Raw genomic sequence first — 27,046 nt, 5'->3', positions numbered from 1 at the left:
CGTGGACATTTATCCCCTACATAAATCTTCGTCCGCGAAGCCAAGCCAAAGAAGAAAGAAGATATATCTTCACTGGGTATTTGTGGGAGGTATTACATCAAAACTTCATGCTATCCAACACAAAGGCACCTCCTACCAAAAACCAATGGATGTCAATGGACTGCAAGACCCATTGGGAATTTCCGCATTGTAGCCAAAGGCAGTATAATTGACTTTAGCAAATCTAAGCAAATTAAAGCCTTGAACTGCTCAACCAGAAACTATATTGGGAGTAGAACTCATCTATTTAAATGTAAGAGAAAAAAATATATAGAATAAGCCAAATAGATGTGGGAAAAGTTCACTGACTGTATTGTCTCTTCCAATGTTGCAAATTAGCGCTGTGAACAGGGTAGCTTTGAAGTTATAGCCATTCAGGACAAAAGTTGAATCACGTTAAATCCAACCTGAATCCATCCAGATTCTAAATGCTTTTTTAAAATTTCAATCCTGACACCGTATTGGCTTTGGGCTGGATAATATGTTCTTAAATTTCAATCCTGACACCCTATTGGCTTTGGGCTGAATAATATGTTCAATTGATATTTGTAGATAGTTACCGAAACCTCATGTCGCAAATATTCTAGATTGTCCATTTAATCAGAGCAATGGAAACCCCACAAAAGCAAGTTTTTCCAACATTTTTGTATATTGCACTCAAAACAGCAACAATCTTTTCATCACAAAGATAAAGATTTCAGATTTATTGTCAAAAGTACATACATAACATCACATATAACCCTGAGATTCCTTTTTCTTGTGGATATGGCAGAATTACTACTTATTGGTAATGCAAAAAATGAACTGTACTCAGCGTAAAACATGTAAACAATCAAAAGAACTGTAAACAGATAACAAATGTAAACAAGCTGACTGTGCAATACAGGGAGAACAAAGAAAATCAATAAAGTACACAAGTAAGAGCCCTTAAATAAGTCCCTGATTGAGTTTGTTGTTGCCTGTGATGACCTGGGCTGTGTCCACAACCTTTTGTAGGGCTTTATGCTCAGGGGTATTGGTGTTTCCATACCAGACTGTGATGCAGCCAGTCAGCACACTTTCCACCACACTTCTGTAGAGATTTCCCAAGGTTTCTAATGTCATACTGTGACAGATTATGTTGTATTTGTATTGTATTTAGATATGTTTTTGGGAGATAAATTGGAGCAGGTTTTTTAGTGTAGGTCACTTTAAAACAGATCTTATCTAAAACACTGGCGATCTGCTCATGCTAGACAGGCTGGCGCCAAGAGCCTTTGCAAAAGCTTTGGAGAGTGCCTAAGAGATGTCACTAATGGATTGTTGTTTACAAAAACACAACAGATGAAAGATCTCTCGGACCTGCAGGCTATCTGGAGGGAACTTGTTGTTCCAAGAGGGTCATGTGGTTTCGTAAGCAGAGAGAGAAAAACAGGCTTTCTCTCTGACAGAGAGAGAGAGAGAGGGACAGAATTCAGTTCTGCAGTTTTACAGTCAGCAGCAAAATCTCATTTTGGAAGATGGGTTGTGAGTGCTTAGTTCAGCTTGGTCAAAGCCCTTGTGGTTCGTGCAAGAAATAAGATAAACAAAAAGGAACTATATGGTGACTTGAAAGAAAGAGGTTACCATCTGGAGAACCCTGATGGGGCAAGTTTCTTCGGTAAGACACTGAAGTGGCTGGTTACAAGGAATCAGTTGTGGGTGTCTAGCGAACAAATCTCTCTCTGAAAATCGACAAGAACCTTCCTGAGCGGTAACCATTTACCTTTGAAGCACCAAAGCCTGGTGAAATTCATAAATATTAAATTCTGTGCACAATATGAGAATTAACTGCAACCAGTGAACTTGGAGGAATGAGAATTGAGATTGGACTGTGAATCAAAGAACTTTTCTGAACTTACACACACATTACATACACATGCGCTTAGAATTAGACGGGTGATAAGTTAGGTTAGCTAAGTTAATAGTAATAAGTTAAAGTTTGATCCTGTTTTCATGTTTAAAGATAATTAAAAGCAACTTTTGTTTAAGTTATCATTTTTCTTGATGAATATCCATTGCTGCAGGGTTTTGGGGTCCTCTGGCCTCATAACATTTTTGGGGACTCATCTGGGATTTGAACCCAGAACCTCTCACACCTCAAGTGAGAATCATACCCCATATCTCTGCAAACTCCTGAGGTATTAGAGGCACTAATATGCTTTCTTCACGATGCCATTGGTGTTCTGGGCCCAGGAAATATCCTCCGAATAGTGACTCCCAAGAACCTAAATGTGCTCACCCTCTCCACTTTTGATACCTCATTGTTCACTGGATTGTATTCCTCTTGCTTTCCTTTCCTGAAGTCAACAATGAGCTCCTTAGTTTTGGTGATATCGAGTGCAAGATTGTTCTTGGTGCACCATTTTTTCAGTCTTTCTGCTGTATGCTAACTCATCCCTTTCCTTTATGCAACCCACTACTGTGGTATCGTCGGCAAATTTGTAGATGGTGTTATTGTCATACTGAGCTACACAGTCATAGGTGTAAAGTGAGTAGAGCAGGGGGCTCAGAACACAGCCCTATAGTGCTCCAGTACTGATGGAGATTGTGGAGAAGTTCTTATCAATCTTTACTGATTGTGGTCTGGAGGTGAGGAAATCCACAATCCAATTTCGCAATGGGGTGTGAACTCCCAAGTCTTGGAGTTTGCTGATCAGTTTTGAGGGGATGATGGTGTTAAATGCTGAACTGTAGTCAATAAAGAGCATCTTGATGTATGCATCTTTGTTGTCCAGATGTTCCAGGGCTTTGTGTAGGGCCAATGAGATGGTATCTGCCATGGACCTGTAGCCAGGATAGGCAAATTGGAATTGATCCATGTTATCACTTAGACTGGAGTTGAAATGTTTCTTCACCAGCCTTTCAAAACGCTTCATCACTGTTGATGTTAGTGCTACTGGTCGATAGTTGTTAAGGCAGGTTACTACACTCTTCTTGGGCACCAGTATGATTGACGTCTGTTTGAAACAGGTGGGTACCACGCCCTACTGGAGTGAGATATTGAAGATATCTGTGAATACTTTTGAAAGTTGATCAGCACAAATCTTTAGTACTCAGCCAGGAACTCCATCCAGGCTGGATGCTTTCCTTAGATTCACTCTCCTGCAGGCAGCACACAGGTTATCTTCAGATAGGGACAGGGTGGGATTGTCAGGGGACGTGGGAGTGCAGAGACATGGTTCTTTGCTGTTACTTTCATCAAATTGGTCGTAGAAGGTGATGATTTCCTTTGAGAGTGAAGCTTTGCCGTCAGCTTCTTTATTGGATTTGGGTTTACAACAGGTTATGGCATTCAGGCTGTTGAGTGTCCCTTGTTGTTTCCATTTTCATCTGGAGTCTCCACTTTCCCCAGGAGATATCTTTGTTATTTATGTCAAGCATTGAGGAAAGCTATCTTTGTTTTTTTTTCTTTTTCACTTGCTAAAGAATATAGGCTTATACCACAATGACACATTGACAATGACACGACTATCGACTAGTTCGATACTTGAACATAACTGCTGAAAAAGTTGCGATATCCCAGGTTAATATGCTCACTTTTGTAAGGCAGCTTTGAGTGGTCATCACCCTCAAAGGGTGGAATGCCTCCCCACAAGTCTTTACTGTTCACAACCAAGGCCATGAGCTGCCTCCCAGCCTCAATTTCTTTGTTGTTTGCAGAATTGCACCTAACTCCCTTCCTGCTTACAGCATGCCCACTGCTATCAGTTACTAGAGACAGATGGCGAGTTTTTTTTAGAAAGCTCCAGATCAGATCAAAGATTTGTAATTTTAAAAAAGTTTCACTGGTTCAAACTCAACATAATTCTGTACCATCAGGGTTGGGATATCACAAAAAGTGAATTTTGATTGCAAGCATAAAATTGGACAACAAGCAAAATTAAAAGACAACATCCATGGAGAAGAATAAACGGTTAGATGTGCAAGGCTGTTTGATAATGAAGCCACTGACATCACTGTGGTTTTTACATTGACTAGCTGATGAAGTATACATTTATATTTTCAAAGACATTGCCTAAATGGAGTTCCACTGACAACATGTGGCTGGCAACATTTTGTACAGTCAATAAGTAAGGCACAAGGGTAAAAAGTGAAAAGAAGAACCATGGCTACCAAATAATGTCAAACATGTATCACAAAATGGTTTTACATATAAAAAAGCTTGATTTATAAACAATGAGCATTCATTATCTCCTGTTGTCTGTTACAAGGAAGAGTATCTCGACTCCAAAGGGCTAAACTAATCCTCACATCACAATGTGGATTCCATCCACCTTGAGTCAGAACCTAAACAGTGGAAGGAACATCAACCATAAGCCGGTTTTTCTGTTCTCATCTCAATCTGTCAGTTAAGAGGGATGATGGAATATTCTTTCTCCAACTAAGTTTTTGTGAATATTAGTCTCCATTTTACCCGATTCAAATGACATATGATCTGAACCAACAGGTGCAATAACAACATATACAATCTCAATCCAGACTGGTGTAAAGTTGCTTCATACCCCAAACACAACTGTCAACTTTTCTATCCTTGAGTAGCCTTTGGCCATGAGGAAATAAAGATCAAACCCATTAAAAAACATGTTCTTTGCTCTCCTGTATGCTTCCAAAACTACCACATTCACCCTCAATGCAACCTTAGCAAAATCCTCTAAATCCACCAGGAAAATCAGCAAATCCACAAAAGCAACCTCTCCCAGACAAACATTCCACAAACATTCCCAGCATTGAGGCCACAATTATATTCATTTTGCTCTGATGGGCTTGCCACACCTTTCCTATCCCTCAAACAGATGCTCAATTCTGCACTCTTTCTTGCCAAGGGGTTACAGGTAGACAGAAGAAAACAATCAATTTAAATAAATTAGTGTTTTACTTTTATCAAAATACTAAAAATAGTAGGAATAATTTTGGAATTGATTTTAAAATATTTGTAAACATCAGTGTCTTTGGAAAGCTTCGACAGCACACAAATTTTGAGATGGGACCTGCTAATCAACTCCAGGGAGAGAATTGTCATCCCAGATTTAGTAGGTAGCAGAAAAATAATGGTTATCAAATTGCTGCCTGTGGAGGTAAGCTATACAGAAACAATCTGGCCGACGTATAATATCTTGTACACCTCATAGTTCAGCATCACTACATATCAATAGTCGACTGGCAGCATTCTGCTAGCTCTGGGAAACAAACCCAAGAGTTGTTGGAGATCAGAAGAATGGCGCATCCTGAAAATGCAAATCTACTGTGCTTCGATGCAAGCCATGGACAACAGCAATGCTCCTTTTTATCTTGGAATATTTTGTTCTTTCTTGCTATGCAGAGACTGAATGCGATGGGCAATGCTGGCAGCAGAGTGCAGGATGGCTCAGTATTGGCAGCAAGGACATTGCCAGGAAGCACTACTGTGTAGGCGGGGTTCACTTCATACTGTCAGGCTCGCTTCCCCAGGGACAGATTCCGACTGGAAACATGAATTAATGTATTATTACAAGTCTCTAAATGTTTATATTACAGGAAAATTAACTATAGAAAAATGGCTGGGAAAGGAAAATTGCAGTTTGATTTAATGCTGCTGACATCATTTTGGAGGGGGCATAGTTTAGATGGCGTGAGAATGAGAAAGAATGTAACCCTTGGCTTTCCTATTCAAAATTAATTTTTCTCCTCACCAGATCAGGACAATTACAAATATCAAAGAATAACTCAAAACTCAGTCAAACAGCACAGAAACAGCCCACTAAATCTGTGCCAACAAACATAAATTTATATATTTTTAAAAAACTCTTCACTCTTGCAACTCACCTACACAACAGGGGCACAGAGAAACCAACACAGTCATGAGAAGAAGATACAAACCTATCACAGACAGCAGAGGCCAAAATTGGCTCTTCTAGTTTCACTACTGCCTTCCAGCTCACTTGAAGATTTCATATTTCATACTGACAGCACAACATCTCTTTACACCTTATATTATGAGGTGTACACTTTATAAACACCTTGTGAACAAAGTGTATAAAGGGCCATAAATAATTTACTTTTTAAAAGACTGGTCAACTGCAATCCAATCAGAAGACTGCATTACCACATGTTTTGCAGTCAATTGTGCTATGTGAAACACGAAAGTCTGCAGACGCTGTTAAAGCAAGAATCAATGCAGCCCAGGTAAAAAGGTAAAGTTGATTGTACTATGCCTGTTAAAGAAAATGATTCATAAAGCATTTTCCACATCCTCAGGGCTCCTCAGTATTCCTCAAAAATGATGAAATATCTCTGAAGTGCAACCACTCATGGAGAAAAACATGGCCCCTTCCGTTTAATGTGACAAAGATATCACTATAAGGTTACTTTCTATGAATGCTTCATGATTGCTGAGTTTCTCCAGCAGTTTTATTTATTCCTGCCTCTAATGTCCTTTTAGGCAGCGAGTTACTGACTGTTATCACATTATGAGTGAAATATTTCTTTATTTCTTCAATCCATTCCTCAATTATTTTAAATCTGCCTTCCATGCCCATTAAGAACCTGAAACAAATCTGTAATGATAGTCAAGTCTGAATATCAAAGAAACTTAATTCAAGGCAGAGAGTTAATAACAGAACAGAGATCAAACAACATCACTGCTGACAGCATTCTTGAAACCATTTATTCTAAAACATCGTTTTAGTCCATCAGTAAAAAAATTTGGATCCTGTTGAGAGGTTATCAACCTGTATTTGCACCTCATCTCACCAAATTCATTCACAACACATGAATTTTTAAGTGTTTCTTTCACTTTATAATCAAATTTATTGCTTCCAAAAACTACACACTTCCTTAAATTTTTCTGATTGCTATTTGGAACCCTTGTATGTGCATTTCCAGTCATTTCAGCAGTAAGAGAGAAAGATAGGGGTAATTAGGCAAATGACAGACTTCTTAGAGGTGATCTCACTGAAGTTTTGTCAGAGAAGTACATTGATAATAGGCTGCACACTCACTGTGATGTGGGGTTCAAATCCAGTTAAAATGAGCATGGGGTAATTGGAAGGAATTGAAAGGGATTCATTAAAAATAAAATACAAAATAGTGCAAGGAGTTGAATTATTGGAATATATTTGGAGAGGGATAACAATTGGGATAAGGTGGATAGATGGAATGAGGATCTCAAACAGTCTCTGGCTGGCAACAATTCTCAGAACTTGTTTAACCTTGCAATGTTTTTAAAAAATTGCAGCAGCCATGGCCCAATCAACTCCCCACTTCAAAAGTCTTGTCAAAGATATTCAAGGAAGACAAAAGATGCACGGATAAACAGCAACATCTGAGCTTGTGCTTTAATTCAGTTATTATACTTATTATTTCTCTGTTTGGAGCTAAAGCATCACCGATTGAATTAAGCGCATTAATCCTGTCAAAGAAAGACTTCCAAGGACAGTTGTGCTTATTTACAAAGAATAATTAAAAAACAGATTAAAAACTCAGATAAATGTAAGGTCATCCACTTGAGGAAAATCAATCAAATGAACTACTATTTAAACTCTGTCAAGTTGCAGCATACTGCTGTGCTGAACAACCTGCAAGTGTTTGTGAATGGACACCAAAAGAGATGCAGCACGTAATCATGAAGGCAAATGCGATGTTGAAACTTTTTTCCCCTTGCATTAATTGCAACTATTGATATTTATTTATCTCTCCCAGTTTATATCATCTCTTTTCCTGTCTTGGTAATTTAAATTTATATACTGTAGTTGGTGTATCTTAGGTATTTGTATGATGGCAGCAAGCAAGAATTTTGCTGCATCTGTACTTCGATGTTGGTGTTGAAGTCATTCCAATGAATGTTGAGGATGGAGCGGAGACAGAGCCGATGGAAGTGTTCTAGGAGCCGTAGGTGATGCCGGTAGAGGACCCATGATTCGGAGCCGAACAGGAGCGTGGGTATGTCAACGGCTCTGTACACGCTGATCTTTGTGTGTAAATCTGTACATTATGACAAACTCTCATCATAATCAACGGAGAAAAAAATTCAAGTGCAGGGAGGATCTGCTGAAACTGTACTGATATGGGTGCATCTGGAGGACCACATGCAGTTCTTGTTTCCTTACCTGCGGAGATATGGAGCTTTGCAGTGATGCAAGGAGGTTCACCAGGTTACTTCCAGAAATGAGGGGGTTTAGCTTTCGAGGAGAGATTGAGCCGAGTGGGACTCTACTCATGGGAGCTTACAAGGAAGAGGAATTTTATAGAAGTAAAATTATGAAAGAAATACACAAGTTAGAGACGCTGTTTCCACTGGCAGATGAAAAAAGAACTAGGCGACAGAGCCTCAAGTTTCGGTGAATAGATTTAAGCCTGAGAGAAGAAGGTATTACTTCTCAAAAAAAGTTGTGAATCCATGGAATTCTCTGCCGAATGAAACAGTGGAGGCTGGCTTATTAAATCTCAGACAGAGTTCTGAATATAGGAAAATTAAGAGTTTATGGGAAGAGATGGTTCAATGGAGCAGAGTCCACAGCCAGATCAGCCATAATCTAACTGCATGGCAGAGTAGTCTCAATAGGGCAGTGGGTGGTGCCTCCTGCTCAGATCTATTGTATTTTTATTGACCAGGAATCTAACTGGATCAACCATGAAGGTGCAGGAGAAACAACGACTGGATATTCAGCAGTGAGTTATACTAATTTTCCAAATCCAACTTTCCAAGGTGCAATTAGGTAGCACTATGGAAGGCGCATGGTCAGGTGAAGAACCTAGACAGTCGTGTTTAAGCTGAGTTCTCCGTGAAGAGTGCTAAATAGACGGTTAAAACTTGAAAATTAATATTTTCTTTATCAAAAATGGATAAAGCTAGTACAAAGAAGCCAAGGCAGCAAAAACAAAGACTATTCAACCAGGAACATAAGGTGAAAGTCCGAAAGGGAGCGGTGCAAAAAATGGTGTCGGGACCGGCAGAACCAGGTAAACTGGGGAATGGGTCAAGAATTGAGCATCATCCTGGAAAAAAATCGATAATTTGAGTAACTGATTCAAAGTGTTGAAACGGTGATGAGAGATCTGACAGAAAACATGACTGAAATAAAAGAGGTGGTTAAAGACCTGATGGAGAGAATGGCAAAAACACATGAAAAACTTGAGTTTTTGGAAAAATAAAGCCAAAGAATGGAGAAAAAATTGACCATATGGAGAACTTCAGTTGACAGAACAATGTCCAAAATTATTGGGCTAAAGGAAGGAATCAAAGGAAGAGACTTGGTAAATATTTTTCAAAAAATGGATCCTACAAGTGTTGGGAGAAGACAAATTTGGAGAAAAACTGCATATTGAGAGAGCTCTCTGAACACTCGGACCTATAAGAGCCAGTGGTCAGAGACCAAGACCAGTTCTGGTGAGACTTTTAACCTACCGAGAACAGGAGATAATTCTTGGAGCTGCACATGATTACTCTTGAGGTTGATCATGAAAAGGTACTATTTTTTCAAGACTTTAGCCCGATCTTTATTAAACCGTCTCATGTTTATTATTTATAAGTAAAATGTATAGAAGTGTTCATGGAGAGCTCAATAAAAAGGAAACAAAAAATCTGGGAAAAGTAGTAGCAAGGTGGAAGCTCTGGAGTAAAGGGGAGAATGGGGCCAGAAAGAATTAACAAAAAAAAAGCTAAAGGGAGGGATTCTTCTTCCTTGAGAGATTCCACCGGCTTTTTTTTTGCAGGCTTTTGGGGCTCTACATATACGTCACCATCAGGACAAGGACATTGTGTGTTTTTCATAAAGGGGAAGGGCCATTTTATTATTTAAAGAGTCAAAGAGATTTTACTGTTGAAAAAATAGTTTTAAAGAAGAATATGGAAATTTATTAGTTTTAATATTAATGGTATTAAAGGGATGGTGAAGAGAAAATGGATCTTGGCATACTGAAAAAAATTAAAGGCAGATATAGTCCTTTTACAAGAAACACATCTTACCAAATTGGAACATGCAAAATTAAAAAGAGAATGGGTAAGGCAAAAGCAAGAGATGTAGCAATTTTAATTAATAAAAATATACCAATAATAATAATAGAAGAGACATTAACTGATCAAGTTGGAAGATTTGTAATGGCACATTGCAAAATTTACACAGAATCATGGACATTTATGAACATTTATCCCCCAAATTATGACAATCTAGTCTTTATGAAAGATATATTTTTAAAACCTGCAGGGGAAAGACAAAATAAATTGATTGGAGTAGAGTTCTATTTTTGTTTAGATCCAATAGTGGAAAAATCAGCGAGAACAATAACAAGGATGAAAGCTGTAAAAATGATATTATCATTTTAATTGATATATGGAGGTGGTTCAACCCCTGAGAAAGAGACTATTCATCTATTGAAGGGCACATGACTCACATACAAGGATTGACCTATTTTTAATGTCTGCTCAGTTACAAAGTAGACTGAGTATTTGGCAGGACTTTTATCAGACCACTCACCATTAATGTTAACTATTATGATAACAGAAAAGCAAGAAAGTATGTTCAGATGGTGTCTTAATGTTACATTATTGAAGAGGAAGAATTGTTGTGAATTTATTAAGAGACAGATAGAAATATTTTGTGAAAACAATCTTTCTTTCACTGACAATAGTTTTCTAATATGGGATACGCAAAGCTTACTTGAGGAGACAAATTATTTCTTATAATTCAAAACCTTGAGAGAATACGCAAGAGATTTAGAAAGTTTAGAGAAGGATATAACAAATTGGAAAAATATCAGATATCAGGAACACAAGAAAAATATAAAATATTGGAGAATAAAAAGTTACATTATAACACACTATAAAAATTTAGAACCGAAAAGAATGATACTAAAAACTAAACAAAAATATTATGAGCAAGGAGAATAAACATACAGTGTTATCTTGCTTGTCAGGTTAAAGCAGAGGAGTCATCCAGAATGATAAATGCAATAGAAGCAGCTGATACTATAGCATACAATAAAAAAAGAAATAAACAATATGTTTAGACAAAACTATATATATATATATATATATATATATATATTTCAAAATTAGTACGAGATGAAAACAAGATGGAAGAATTTTTAACAAATTTTGAACTTCCTAAACTAGAAAAGGGAGAAAAAGATGATTTAGATGCACTTTTTATAAGGGAAGAAATAGAGAAAGCTCTGGGTACTTTTCAAGCTAATAAGTCCCCAAAGGAAGATGGGTTCCCTCCTGAGTTCTATAGGCAATTTAAAGATTTATTAATGCCCCTTTTGATGGATGTGTTAGACCAGGCAGTGGAGTCCCAAACCCTCCTGGAAACTTTTTCAACTGCTATAATTACAGTGCTACTGCAGAAAGGTAGAGACCCATTAAAAACCTCATCATACAGACCAATATCACTTCTGAATGCAGAATTCTAGCAAAGGCACTAGCTAATAGATTGGGTGAGTTTTACCAAAATTAATACATCCGATCAAGTGGGATTCATTAAAGGAAGACATTTTTCAAATAGTCTAAATAGATTATTCAATATAATACATATGGCAAAATCAAAGTTGAATCCAAATATAATTACTTCTCCAGATGCAAAAAAAAAGGCATTCGACCGGCTAGAATGGTCTTTCTTATACAAAACGTTGGAAAAAATTGATATAGCTAGGAAATTCATAAATTGGATAAAAACTTTATCATAAGCCACAAGATAAAATTATAACTAATAACTGAATGTCTTCTATTTTTCCCTTGAGTAGATTGAGTAGAGAGGAGTGTCCCCTTTCACCAGCATTATTCATCCTAACTACTGAACCCCTGGCGGAGATTATAAGAAGGGATCCAGATATTAAGGTCTTCAAAGTAGGACAAGAAGACCATAAAATTAGTTTATTTGCTGATGATGTGCTGTTATATTTGTCTGACCCAGCTGAATTATTGCTAAGATTACAAACAATGTTAGAAAAATATGGAAGAATATCAGGATACAAAATAAATATGGACAAAAGGGAGATAATGCTAAAGCAGAATTTTGATTATGAAAGATACCAAAAAGGTAGTAGATTTAAATGGAAGAAAGATGGAATTAAATATTTAGAAATAATGACATGATAATTTACAGAATTTATATAAGCTTAATTATAATCCTCTACCCAAAAAGATAGAAAAATATTTACAGAAATGAAAAGATCTGCCAATTACATTAATAAGAAGGGTAAATTGAATAAAAATAAAGGTAATGCCAAGACTACAGTATCTTTCAATCATCAGCTATTGTACTAACTAAAAATCTCTATAAATTATTACATAATTGTATAAGACAATTCCTATGAAATAACAAAATACCAAGAATTGCACTGGAAATGTTTACATGGGACTATAAACTGGGAGAACTTAGACTTCTGGATTTTAAGAAGTATATCTATCAGCACAAACAAGATTTCTATCATCTTTCTTTAATTAAAACAGTCCCCCTTCGTAGATTCGAATGAGACTGAACTCAATAAAAGAGGAGACAATGAGGACTTTATTTATAAATGAATTGTTGTCAATAACAAAAAAATGGACAATCCTATATTAATACACATGATTAGAATATGGAAAGAAATAAATGAATGTATTGAGGAAAAAGCAGGTATATCACTGAGGGCACAATTATCTAAAAATGTACTACTGCCTATGAATCTGGGTAACAAAATATTGAATGCATGGTATGACAAAGGAATAAGATAAGTCGATGATTGTTATTTGGAAGGATCGTTTATGTCTTTTGAACAATTAAGAAATAAGTATGGAGTAGTTAATAGGACATTCTTTTGTTTTCTCCAGTTAAGATCATTCAACAGAAAGACTGGGACCAAACTTGGCCCCACCTGAAATTAGTGAGTTAGAATGAATGGGGGAACACACCAAAATTTACTTTGCTCTCCAAAATGCAAGTGTAAAACCAGGTATACAGAGATCAAGAGAGAGATGGGAGTTGGATTTAGGAGTTGCAATAATGGAAAGATGCTGGTCTGTTTGGACAGCATGACATCAATTGTAAATACAAGATACAGATTAGTACAATAATAATTTTCTAAACTAATTATATCTCACACCACAGAAATTACATAAATCAAAATCTGAAATATCGGAGATGTGTTTTGGATGTGGAAGAGAAATAGAAACATTTGTACATACTACGTGGTCGTGTGTGAAGCTGAGTCCATTCCAGCAGGACATTACTGAAATACTAACAAGAAAAACTTTATTGAAATAAGTAATAAACTAACTAAATTCCAAATGTCATTTGTTAAAATAGCTTTAGTTGTGGCTAAAAAATGTATTACGATTACTTGGAAGTCTGACTCCTCTCTACAGATAGCACAATGGAGACAGAAATGAACAGTAGGTTTCCTATGGAAAAAAAATTACATACAATCTAATGAATAAATATGACATATTTATAAAAAATATGGCAACCCTATGTGGACAATATAGGGGCCCGTATATAAAAAGGTGCTATTATAAATATATGTGACCTCCCCAATGAAGATTTACTTGTTTAAACTCAACTGTAATGGATTTATACTGTGAAGGGAGAGGGAAGGGGTTGAGTTTTGTTTTGTAAGGAAAAAAAATAAGTTATATACATATAAAATTGTGTTATGTATATTTATGGAAAAAATAATAAAATATTTAAAAAAGTAGCATGATGAAATATACTCCACTTGGCTAGAACAATGTAGCTCAAACAACCTCCAGAAGCTTCATTGCATCTTGAACAGTGTAAAGCCAATCCTTCTTCGAGTGCAGCAGAAACACTGGCACAACACTACCTCCATTTTTTTTCCATCCTCTACCAAGCACAGTGGGGAATACCAATCCACCCTTTCCTATTAGCAGAGTGTGGTGAATGTCTGCCAAGCTGTCTGTCTCCCCTCTGGCGAGCCTTGCTGTAATAACATTGGCTGTGCATTATTTCTACTGTAAAGGACACTCCCCTTGGGTATAACTGTGCATGCACCTATTGACTTTCATTATTATACCATGAGTTTCTGCTAATAAAAGCCATGATTATTGTTTGACCACATTGTCTTTGTCTACTTCATCAACTGACACTTCAATTTTATTAGCAGAAATGGATGCAGCACTCAAGCCAGTGTGGTTGATAATCGACCAGTCTGCCCCGAGGGCCAGAGAAATTTTCAACCACTGGATTGCTTGTATCGATTACTACATGGCTCGAAACAACGTGGTCGATGAGGCGATACAGTGGGGCCACCTGAACTCTCTACTGGGTGAGGTCCCTTTCACTGTAACACAAGGAGCTACCACTCTGGCTATAGCCCAGTAACGTCTGACTGCTTACTATGCAGCGCCAAGGAATGTAGTGCTTGCTCGACACCAGTTGGTGACTAGATGCCAGAAACCCGGGGAAAGTGATGCTGCCTATGCACTGGGCCTCGACTTACTGGCAAACGAATGTGATGTCAGGGCAGTCAATGTGCAACAACACCACAATGCCTTGAAGCTGGATGCTTTTGTCAATGGGTTTGACTCCAGTTACATGCAACAGAGGCTGCTGGAGATGGAGCCCTTAACCTACAACCGGGCAGTCACTCTAGCCAATACACTGAGAAGTGCCATGTGGTCCAGTGAAATGCTAGAAACCGAAAAGGAAACATCCAGGAGTGCTGGAACCCTGAAGGAAAGAAAAGGGCAAACTCCTGAAAAATGCTACTTCTGTGATAAAAGCTGGCACCCCAGACAGAAGTGCTTGATTTGCTACCTGCAGCTATTGTGGGAAACTCGGCCACTTTGCTAAAGTGTGCAAGGCGAAAAGTAATCCCACTGATAAGAAGAAGAATAGAAGCACCAAGAAAATGCATCCTGGAGCTGCAGGAATGGAAGACAACTATGAAAAGGGGGAATCTTCAGATGAGCAGGCTGAATCGACTTAAAGTGATGGCAAGGTGAGATCCCCTGTGATAGATCAATTGATTGTAAAGCTTGGGGGATGTTATGGACTGAACGGTCGACTATGAAGGGGGAGGTGAATGGTGAGATTCTTGATTGTCTAATAGACCTGGGGAATATTGACAGCTACATCCATGAGAAAGTTGCCAGAGCCTTAAATTTGCAGAGATATCCAGCGAACCGAAAGATATCGATGGCTTGTAGTGAACTTACAAAAACTGTACGGGACAAGTGTAAAGTTACTTTAAATTTGCAGGGACATTGCCTTGCTGATGTGTGGGTCTTTATTATGCCAGAGCTCTGTGCCCTGTGCTACTGGGGTTAGATATTCAATCTCAGATGAACCGTGTAGTGTTAAATTTCGGTGGGCCACTACCCACACTTACCATCCCCCGCACTAGTTACTGCGGTCTGTCCGCATTAAAGATCAAAGCTCCTTCCCTTTTCAGTGATTTATCCCGAGTGTCAGCCGATTGCCACCAAGAGCCATTCTTACAAGCAAAGAGGATCGTGAGTTTATCAAAGCAGAGACCCAGAGACTGCTTAAAGAGGGAGTAATTGAACCTAGTAAGAGTCTGTAGCAGGCCCAAGTGGTAGTCGTGAAAAATCACACTAAGAGACGACTGGCTATTGACTACAGCCAGACAACCAACCGTTACACGAACCTGGATGCCTACCCCCTGCCATGCATCAATGAAATTATTAATCAGATAGCGCAATACAAAGTGTACTCCACTATCGACCTCAAAGCAGCTTATCACCAAATCCCCATTAAGAAAAGGGAACAGCCTTATACGGCTTTTGAGGCTGATGGGGGGGGGGGTTATACCAGTTTAAAAGGGTACCTTTTGGGGTCACTAATGGTGTGCCCGTGTTTTAGAGGGAAATGGATAAGATTGTTAGGACATATGAGTTACAGGGTACGTTTCCCTACCTGGATAACGTCACTATCTGTGGGAAAACACAGGCTGAGAACGACAACAACAAAGAAATTTTTAGCAACAGCTAAAGAACTCAACCTTACATTTAACGAGGGCAAATATGTGTTCAACGCAACAAAGCTACCCATTCTAGGCTACATTGTCCGCAAGGGCGAAATCCGCCCTGACCCGGAAAGAATGGCCCCCCTTAAGAAGTTACCACCCCCAGACTCAGCAAAAGCCCTTAAAAGATGTATGGGATTCTTTTCCTACTACTGCAAATGGGTTCGGGACTACGCCACGAAGGCATGCCCTCTATTTGACACTAAATCTTTTCCTCTCTCTCCAATGGCCTTGAAGGGTTTCAAGAGAATTAAAGCTGATATTGCCAAAGCTACACTCTCGTCCATTGACAAGGATGTCCCATTCCAAGTGGAAATTGATGCCTCAGATTGTTCCTTGGTAGGAACCCTTAATCAAAAGGGCAGATCTGTGGCATTCTTCTCCCACACGTTACGCGGACCTGAACTTAAACATCCTGCCATTGAAAAAGAAGCCCAGGCTATTATTGAAGTTGTTTGCTACTGGAGACACTTTCTAGCCGGCAGAAAATTTAATCTTGTCACTGATCAGAAATCTGTAGCCTACATGTTCAGTACTAAACACAAAAGTAAAATCAAGAACAATAAGATGGCACGCTGGTAAATAGAACTCTCAACTTATAATTACGAGATCCAGTACAGACCGGGCAGGTTAAATGATCCCTCTGACGCATTGTCACGATCTGCTGCTGGTGCTCAGCTGGAGGGGCTAAAAGAAATCCATAGCAGACTGTGCCACCCAGGAGTTACGAGGTTCTTCCACTACATAAGGGCTAACAACCTTCCTTACTCTCGAAGAAGTCAGGAAACTGACTAAAAGCTGTCCTTTTGAGCAGCATGTAAACCGCAATACTTCAAAGCTCCGGAGGCCACTCTCATCAAGGCAACCCGACCTTTTGAGAGGATTAGCTTAGATTTTAAAGGACCGTTACCTTCCAACAACAAAAATGTATATTTCCTTACTGTAATTGACGAATATTCCAGGTTTTCCTTTGTGATACCCTGCTCTGAAGTCTCATCAGCATCTGTCATTAAGTCACTTGACAGAATTTTCAGCATTTTTGGTTTTCCCAATTACATTCATACTGATAGGGGCTCAGCATTCATGAGCGCTGAACTGCGGTGAGCCCTGCTACGGAAGGGGATTGCCACCAGCCGTACCACGAGCTACAACCTGCAGGGTAATGGGCAAGTCGACAGGACTAATGCTACAGTCTGGAAGACTGTTAATCTTGCTTTAAAAACACATGGTTACCCTGTTACCTGGTGGCAGGAGGTGCTGCCTGAGGCGCTACATTCTATTCGGTCATTATTGGGTACTGCAACAAATCAAACACCTCATGAATGTATGTTTGCCTTTCCTAGGAAATCGGGAACTGTGATGGACTGGCCAGCCTGTTTATCTGAGCCTGGAACAGTGCTGCTGAAGAGCCATGCTCGGGCACGTAAAACAGACCCCCTAGTCCAACCAGTTCAGCTACTGCATACCAACCCCAACTACGCTCATGTTAAATTCCCAGATAGGAGTACTGACACTATACCCCTAAGAGATCTAGCCTCGCCTGGTTCGCCCTTTCCTCACACCCCTACTCAGAGTGAGCCTGAGATTGGGCTCACTCCCCCACCTCTCCCCAGCCTGTAAGCTTTCAGATGGCCATGCTGAGGCTCCACTGCCTCACACTGGCGATTCTGGAGTGGGTCCAGAAGTCAGTCCTTCCTACACTACAGACCCAGGAACTGTACCAGTTCCCAAGGTTGCAAAGGAGCCACCTGTTTTGAGAAGAAGGACCAGAATTTGTAAACAACATATTCATAAAACATCTCATTATATTTCGATTGCTTGCGTATTATATAAAATACTGGCGTATTTTGGCTGTTAAGAGTATTCTCAATGCCAAACATGGTATCCATGTATTGCTTGCTTCAGTCTTTCCTAGCAGCTGTCCTTTTGATTTTAATCCTTCTTCTGCTGGGGGGGAGACATATTGAAGTGCCAGTTGATGAAGTAGACAAAGACGATGTGGTCAAACAATAATCATGGCTTTTATTAGCAGAAACTCATGGTACAATAATGAAAGACAATAGGTGCATACACAGTTATACCCAAGGGGAGTGTCCTTAACAGAAGAGATAATGCACAGCCAATGTTAGTACAGCAAGGCTCGCCAGAGGGGAGACAGACAGCTTAGCAGACATTCACCACACAGAGCCAAAACCTTGGAACTTTCTAATAACATCACATTTCAAGAAGATGGATGACAACAGCCATTTCAACACTACATGGAAAGGGCAATATTTATTTGTTTAATAACGCTTGACATTCCTTGTCCAAACATGATTTTCAAAATTGGGCAGACACCTAATATACTGTTCATTAGATCTCACATTGTAGACAGTGACAGGTATACTTGTGTAATGACTGCTTCAATATTTTACAAACAATATATATATGAAGTAGTTTGGGAGGTTTGCAAGAGATGCTTTGCTCATTTGTTCTTTATTGTTATCCGTCTGAGGTAATAATGTTTCACTCATTTATGAAAGTGCAAATTTTAAAAAATGTGAAGCATACCAGTACAGGTGTCACAGCTGAATCACGGTGGGGGGAATGGGGGGACATTTCTGTGGGGAAAGCAACAGGCTCTGAACTACACAAATATTTAATAAAATGCATCAGAGAAAGGTCAGTGATGTTTGTGAACCTTGTTGATCCATTCTTCCTGTTTGCATTTTATATTTAGATGGGAGCTGGGAAGGGAAATAGGAGATGGTTTGGCCCAGATGTGCACTGCTCTATAACTCATTTCCACAACAGGAGGAAACTCAGAGGCGAGTTTCCTGGTTAGTTTTCTGGCAAGAGAGTGCAGTGAAACACTTAGAACAGAGCTGATTTTCTACTCTGAAATAATAACAGAAGAATGGAAGTAAACGGATCACCTCATATGAAGGCAAGTCCATTTTAACATTTAAAAAGTCTATGTGCAAGGCACATTCTTTTATGCTAAAAATAATAGATGTGCTGGCAAAAGCTCAGACTTTAACAGCCTCTCTTGCCTGAAAGATGTAGCATTTCCCAGAGAGCTGCAGTTTCCTACCTGTGGCAGCCCACTGGATAACTCTGCAGATGCCTCACTCAGATAAATTACAGCTGGAGAAAATGTTTGTAAAGTTAGATTTGCCTTGGGATGAGTGCGCAACATAATTAAAACATAAGCAAAATACAGTCCTAAAGATGAACCCCTCAATGTCTCTCACATCTGGGCACCAAATTAAAATAAGCAGCAATCTTTGCTTTAATTAGAGAATATAACACAAAGCTTCCCAACACCAGAGATCCTCTGAGTTGCTCAATCATGATTATTGCATCAACCTGTTGTAATCCATCTCTAAAGTTCAGATTTCTATTGAACTCGTGTTCACAAGATAAAAACATATAATTTCTTCAATTGCAAATCAAGTTTTAACACTCAACCAAGTTCACAAACAATAGACTCTTCCAGATTATTCAAATTACCAGTCACTCCGATTATACAAAATCAGATTCTCTGAAATCCTCATTTATCTGAAATGTTAAAAAAAATTCTATCTGGGTTGAGAAAAAAATTAACTCGACATTGACATTAGAATGATTGTCCTTGTTTCAAGTAACTCCTTCTCTTCTCTCCATTTCTTCTTTATCTTCCCCTATTTATTTTTCTCTCCACTCTCCCTCTCAAACTGTGTACCACTGTCTCCCAGCTGCAAGTGATCAGAAGAATCCCCGTCCCAGCGTCATCAAGGAGAGCGACCTCCCAGGCAGAAGCAGGACCTTGTGCTCAGTGGTGTTCCCTCCCTCCCTCCTTGGCACCTGGAGCTCCTGACGCTGACTCTGAACAGCCCCCCACCCCACACTGGACCCCCAGCTGTGCATGTGCGGTAGGCTTAGAGGAGGATTCAGAATCAGGACTTGGGCGCTGTGAGCTCCAGTAACCGGGGAGACGGGAACCTGTTGACTCACCAGTGAGTGTTCCACCAGTTTGGGAAGCCTCCCGAGGGATAGTGGCAGTGGCGGGGACATGTCAGGGATTAGTGGCGGTGATTGGGAGGTCACAGTGATCTCTGATTGTGGCCAGTAATTTTTTTTGTTGAGAATTAAACATTATTTTAATGCTTAAAAAGCCTTTTCTTGTTTGTTATTGTTTAAACATTGATAAAAGTAATTTGTTGTTGCTACTGGGCAGTTTTTAAAAATGACCAATTCTCTGAAAAAACCTTTATCCAACATAGACCCAGCCCCAATCATTTTGGATAATCAGATTTGTACTGTACTAGGTGCTTATATTTGAGAATTAGGGTGAGTGCAAAAGAGTGTTTTATTTTGAGTTTAGACTATGCTCCAGCTGCCCTACGAATGATTATTTGAAAAAGGGCTTGTTGCATTCCTGTAGATCGATAGCTGTCACCCTAAGTGTAACACTGCAAAGGTAACATGGTGTTAAGCTTTTAACTTGCTTGGTCAGAAGTTGCAAGTTTAGGCAAAAGGCAACCAGGCCAGCTTCCTGAATTCTTGGCGGTTAAGTATTCAGTCTTTTTTACTTTTACAAAATTAGCATTGCTAATAATATTTGTCACAGCTCGTTTTCTGAGCATGTGGAAATCAATGTGGGAAGTGAATGAACTTGACGTCAACAGTGACTGTGGGGTCTGTGAGCCACCATAAGGGGAAACTGTGCAGGAAGTATTTATTGTAGACTGGTGGTCCTCAGAGAGGGAGAAGCAGTGCAATGCGCCACGTAAACAGATCACTTTCTGCCTTTCAACTCTGTCTGTGAGTTAACCTGTAATTACTCAGCCTCTTCCCATTCATGATAATGGAAATTGCTGACATGTTGAAGAGTACAGAGGTCAAATTCAGCCACAGTTGTTACACTCAGCACCACTTTATGGCATTAAAGATTCAAGATTATTTTATTGTCACGTAATAAAACTGAAAATGCAATATTACATAAAAATTCCTTTAGTCTGCCATAAGGTGGGCAAATAGTCTCCATTAGTATTAACCAGCGTCCTTTATAGTCTTGCCACAAAATTTCAAGTAAAGTTGTCATGCCAGGCCAAGGAAATAACAGCACAATCTTGAGCATGTTCAACACAAATTGACCTGTGTCCACCAACACTACACTGCAGAGACTGACTTGCACCTCTACCATCACTTCACCCGGCTTCATAAAGATTGATATGAAAGTTCCAGTACTCAAAGGACAATGACTATATCCAACAATAGAGTCTAACCACCAACCCTTAATATCTAAATGACTTAATCTCACCAAACCCCCCCCCATCAACATCCTGGAGTCACCACTGACTAATAATTCTGCCCACCGAACCCATACTGAATTCTACAGGAACATCTTTTTGAGAATTTTTAATTGCTCCCACATTTTCATCAGATTCTACAACTCTCCTCCATTCTAGGGGCAATTTAAAGTGACCAACCCTCACACCTTTGTGACATGAGAGAAAACAGAGGACCTGGACCCTTCTCAGGGAGAATGTGCAGACTACACAAAGACCCTTGTACCAAGAATACAAACACTCTTTAAAGAACAACCTTGCCCAGCATCCAAGCCATGCCAAAAAACTTTGCATCGAATGAGCTAAATGTGTATTCACTGTTGCAGGGAAGTGCAGCAGTCAGATAGAACATAGCAAGACCTTGGGATGCAATTTGTTTGAGGGAGGAATTCAGTCATATCTAGGTGAAAAAGCTATTTTCAATCAGCACCATTATCACACTGATGCTTGTAGGAGTTTGTCAGGTTTCAAATAGCTGCTGTGTTCCCCACATTACAAAGCAACTACCTTGAAAAACTACTTTATCAGTTCTGTAGTTTTTTGAAAATTAAGCCCTTAGATAGTTATGAGATGGTTGAAAAATTTATTATGTATTCTCGGAGCCCCACTTACTGTCCACAGACAGCCTTCATTTTATAATGAATTACCCAACTCAAGATTCATGTTCTTTAGAAGTCACAATACTGCTTCCATCCTGTCAAAGGACCCAAGCATGGGGATCCCATCCAGCCCGTGGATTCAACATTGCTGACCCCCATGGGCCACTTAAATTTGTTGCAGAGAATGATATTGGAAGCAGCCTCAGCCGGAAATCACAAAAGGGGAATGGCTAAACCTGAAGTGGGTGAGTTGTCGGGATTTGGGGTAAGTGCCAAGGAGTGGAACTCCAGATATTCCTCTAGTTACTGATGTGAGAGACATAAATATGATGGTAACTGCATGAGCGAGTCAGAGACTGAGTATTCTTCAGCAAGTGTCTCCACTTCTGGCATTACGTAGCCTTTCCACCATCCACAAGATGAAAATCAGCAGCCTGATGTAATTTTCTCTATGGCGTGGATGAGTGCAGCTCCAACAGCAATCAAGTAGCTCAACAGTATGCAAAACATTACGTTAAACATCCATTCCCTCTACACTGGATGCCATCTACAAGTTACTGCAATTACTTGCTCAGGATTCCCAATAACTTCCCATATCTACAACCATCACCGACAAGGTCAACAGATATATATAGATCACCACCATCTTCAGGTTCCTTCCAGGTTGCATACTATTCCAATTTGGAAATAAAATCACTGTTCCTCCACTGAGTCCAAGGATGAAACTACCCACTCAACAATTCTTTGAAAGTACCTTCACTAGAAGGACTAAAGTAGTTCTCCACCTCTTTGAAGGCAATTGGGGCTGGCCTATACATTTGCAGCCTGCCTGCAGTATGCAGGAAGTGAATATTTTTCAAAAAACAATATTGTGTACCACTGTCTAGAAATTAATATACACCAACCAGCTCTTCATCCATGCAATGATCACTAATCTGTACCTGCATCCATTTCTCACATGTTTGTACTCTTACAAGCAAGTTTTTAATTTCTGTAACAGGAACTTGTGACATAATGTTGTTTAAACATCTGTTGTTTTATTGTGAAAGCCAAGTTGGTAGGAATGTACCTCAGGAAGAATTAGTCACATGAAGTAGCTGCAATTCAATAAAATACATGAGCAAACTGCCTGGGGAGGCAGGGCCTGACTGCTGGGAGCTGAAGATGCAAAATGCTCAGCAACTCTCCATAAGGAATTGTTTGTCATGTTAGTACAACACCACTCACTGGTAGGAATTATACACTGCAGCAACTGATGCTTTACTAACCAACTCTAGAATAGCATTAAATCTCCAAAACAATACTCCTTTTTGATGTGATTCTATCAGGAAACTTGTCAGTATCAGTACCACTGTGAAATAGAATTGGCTTGGAAGGCCAAGTAAGGTTATGCATTAGGTAGATGAGAAAGGGTCTGATGGAGAAGTCTGGGCATTTGAGAATGTGTTGTAGCACTCATTAGATGGCAGTTCCTTTGGGAAGTCAGCACAGAGATTTACTTGAGTGTAGAAATGCAACATAGCTTGTTCTGGCCCAATGGCACACAATCTGAGTGTAGCAAACAGAACTGTCTCCATTTCTCACCACCTCTGTAAATATAACCATACAACTATAAATATGGTTTTGAACTGTTTGGAGCTTGTCATCAATACTTTCTGAAAGTTAACTTTTTAAAACTAAGCAAATGGTACTGACCTCAATTTGATCCAGTGCTTGGTCTGCATGGCACAACCTGACCCAAACACATTGGGTTCATAGGAACCTCTACCTAACCCAACATACAAACTTGGCTTGGATCAGGAGTCCAACCACATCGATGAATAATGATGACCTCAATCATTATCTGTAAATTAACATGGTCTAAGAAATATGAAAGGATGCTATTCAGCCCATCATACCTGCTGCACCCTTCAATAGGATCAGAGAGTATCTTTTACCTGGCACTCACCCTACATTCAAATGCACAAAATTCTATCAATTTCACTTTTAAATACACGCTGTCAGTCTCCTCTTATCACTCGTGCAGACCACTTATTCTTTGACCGACTTCTGGTTCCAGACACCCCACTAGCAGAAACAAAACCTACATTTACTCCTTTCCTGTCACTTGATGATTTTGCATGATTCAATGAGATCATCTCCCATTCACTTCAATGTATGGGTCCAGTCTGTTTAATACCCTCAACTATGCAATTGATTTGATGGACCTTTGACTTTGACAATTATAAACCATTATTCCTTAGATTAGGATACCAGACTTGCACTAGATGCTGTCTCACCTGAGGTCTTGATGAAATAGTGGTGCTGGACTAATAGTGTGCCTTTACATGGCAAACAAAGGATAAAGATTTTTGTGCATTTTATGTACACAATAAATAGAATCTTGAATTGTCAAGCAGTTAAACATCTATTTCTATTATTAACTGACCATCTATCCATGCCTTTCCATTATTTTGAACTCAGTGTGGAACCTTATCAAATGCCTAGAAATTCAAGAACAGATAAACCCTGCTTTATTACAAAAATTCACTCATACGAAGAAACCTGTGTTCGCTTTTACAAAGAAATTGTAATGGGTTTTCGTTTTTTTCGAAAATTGCCTTCAATAGTAATCGATAGGCGTTATTTTTGCTGCAGCACTTGGGTAGCCCTCCAGGGACCCAGGTGCGATTAGTGGGCTAAAGATGCTTCCAACACCTTTCAAGCTGGGGGGGGGATATCGACCCAGTAAATCACCAACACGGTGATTTAAGGGTGATTCCACCCCCGCAATGATGTGGTAGGTGACGCATCACACAAACTTTCGGTGGTCAGTCTCCCCTACCCCCCCCCATCAACTGTCAATTGCACTCCCCCCACCTTGCGGCACCTGACCCCTTTTCCCCAGCGGCAGCCAACTCCTCTGCCCCCCATGGAAGTGACCTCTCCCCCAATGTCAGAGCCCTCACTCCCCCCAATTGTGCCCCCCACCCCGTTGCAGCGACCTCTCTCTCCCCCCAAGCACAGCAGACACTTCATCAGGGGTTTCTCTGTGCCAGGGTGCAAGTGCTGATGTCACAGCAGTAACTGGGTTGGCCATTGAGGGAAACCCATGTGGTCATAGGAAGAACATTAAAAACTCCATAAAGGCAGCAGCCAAGTTTAGGATTGAACCCAAGACCCTGGCGTTGTGAGGCAGTGCTTCTATGAGCTCTGGCTCCACTATCCCACCCATTTCATTGAGAGAGAATGTGAGATATCTTTTCCATGAATTCAATGTAGTCCTTCTCTAATTCTACCTGAATTCAAATGGTAGAACTTCACCTTCCTCAGCTTTAATGTATCATTGATACTGAAGCTCCATGTTGCTTAATCAAAACTTCCAGTTTCACTCATTCTTCCAGGTTTTTTGCTTTATAAAATCACGTGTGTGGCATTTACAAGGACCAAATATGGAGTTGAGGAAGGTGACAAGTCAGTTCAGGGATTTTGTTTATGATCAAATGATTAAGAGTCTCATACAGAATGACTTTATTAATCTCACATCAATCAATTACTTGCATGCACTTCCTGCCAGTGTAGGCTAGCAAAGAAACACAAACATTTCTTTCCTGCCCCTTTACTCCAGCTCCACAGTTTAGACCTTGCAGATGGCGTGCTTAGGCAACCTTTCCTCTAGAACTGTTTTTGTGAGAATATCAGCCAACAGCAGCATACTCCAAGTATTTTTTCCTCTCTGCTATCTATGCATTCTTTAACAGCTGAAAACAATTAGATTGTTTATCATTTACTGCCTTTGAAAAAAAATATTCTGTTCAACCCTCTATTTCCAACCTTGCCTATTACAGGCTTGCAGAGAAGGTTTTGATCTGTCACCTCATGTGTTTTCCGGGTTGAGATATAATTTGGTGTGATCAGAGTCATCCTGATCACCCTGTGTGGCATTTATTCATTAAACCTAAAAGCCACAGCTCTTAAATTCCTAGTCTTGCTTTAGATTAGAAAGTGGTGGGGGATATTCAGCCAGTGTTTCTTAAATATTGTTGGAAAGTGTTTACTTTGAAAAGTCATCTCCAGATTGCAGCACCACGGAGTTAAATGACCCAAAGAATCAAGCACCCTCAAATTCTAGGAAGCAGATAACACATAATAGTGGCGCAGTATCACTTTTTGCAAGGAGTGGTATACCATTTGCCAGACATGATTAAACTTTCAGGACTTAACAAAAAGAGTCTTTTATGACTGCAAACTCTGTGTCCCTCCCACCTCAGGATTTTAGTTTAGCTCTCTAGTAACTCTTGCTTCTCCAACTGCACCCTCAATCATTGTGAGAAGACAGAGTTCAGTGCATGTTATAAAAATATCTATGCTGACATTCGAGTGCATCAACAAATATGATGCATTTCAGACTAAGGCTGTCACTTGGGACTGTTTTAATGAGCAGGAGAGCTATCCACCGTGAAGAAATGTCTTCACTCCAGTGTTGCAAACCTGTGAAAGGAGTCAATGTCACAATCCTCTATGTTCTTAAGCTTTCTAGGATTCCCTGCAGAACGAACCCACGGTGGCATTTATACTCAATGCAAAGAAAAACAGCAGACCCCAGAAATCTGAGATTCAATAATGCTGATATATTGGGTTGCTTATGCAGTATCTGTGGGGGAATAAAGCAGTGAATGTTTTGAGATCAATGAATTTTTATCAAAAGTTGGAAATTAAACCAATTTTAAATTGTGAGGAGAGGGAAAAAGTGCACAGAAAGAAAATCTGTTCCACCAAGGAGCACATCCTTAGAGAGAGCAAATAACACAAGGGGCAATGGTGTCAGCAGATAAGGGGTGATAAAACTATGTCTAGAGGAGACAAATTAAATCTGGAACTCCAGAAGAGTAGAGGAAAAGAAACATGTTGAAAATACAAGATACTTTTAAACTCTCCGTCTAATGTACCAAGTCAACAAATTGAAATGCTCTTTTCGAGCTTCTTTTGTGCATTGTTGGAAGAGGGTAGGCGACCAAAAGGCAAGAAGTTAAAAGAAAGTGAGATGAAGAATGAAAAATAAACTCGAATGACAGGATCACCTTTGTGAACTGAATCGAGATGATCTAAAAGCAGTCACTCCATTCGTATTTA

General features: G+C 39.5%; 1 protein-coding gene across 3 annotated transcripts in view; it reads right to left on the bottom strand.

Moving 5' to 3' along the window:
- Positions 1-27,046, bottom strand: part of ino80 (INO80 complex ATPase subunit) — a 282,382-nt gene that overhangs the window by 52,030 nt on the left and 203,306 nt on the right. The gene's annotated exons all lie outside the window — the stretch shown is intronic.

This window comes from Narcine bancroftii, chromosome 2 (assembly GCF_036971445.1).
Source record: "Narcine bancroftii isolate sNarBan1 chromosome 2, sNarBan1.hap1, whole genome shotgun sequence".
In the NCBI taxonomy this organism is placed as follows: Eukaryota; Metazoa; Chordata; class Chondrichthyes; order Torpediniformes; family Narcinidae; genus Narcine; species Narcine bancroftii.
Note: the sequence above shows the minus strand (reverse complement) of the source record. Positions and strands in the feature narration are given on the sequence as shown.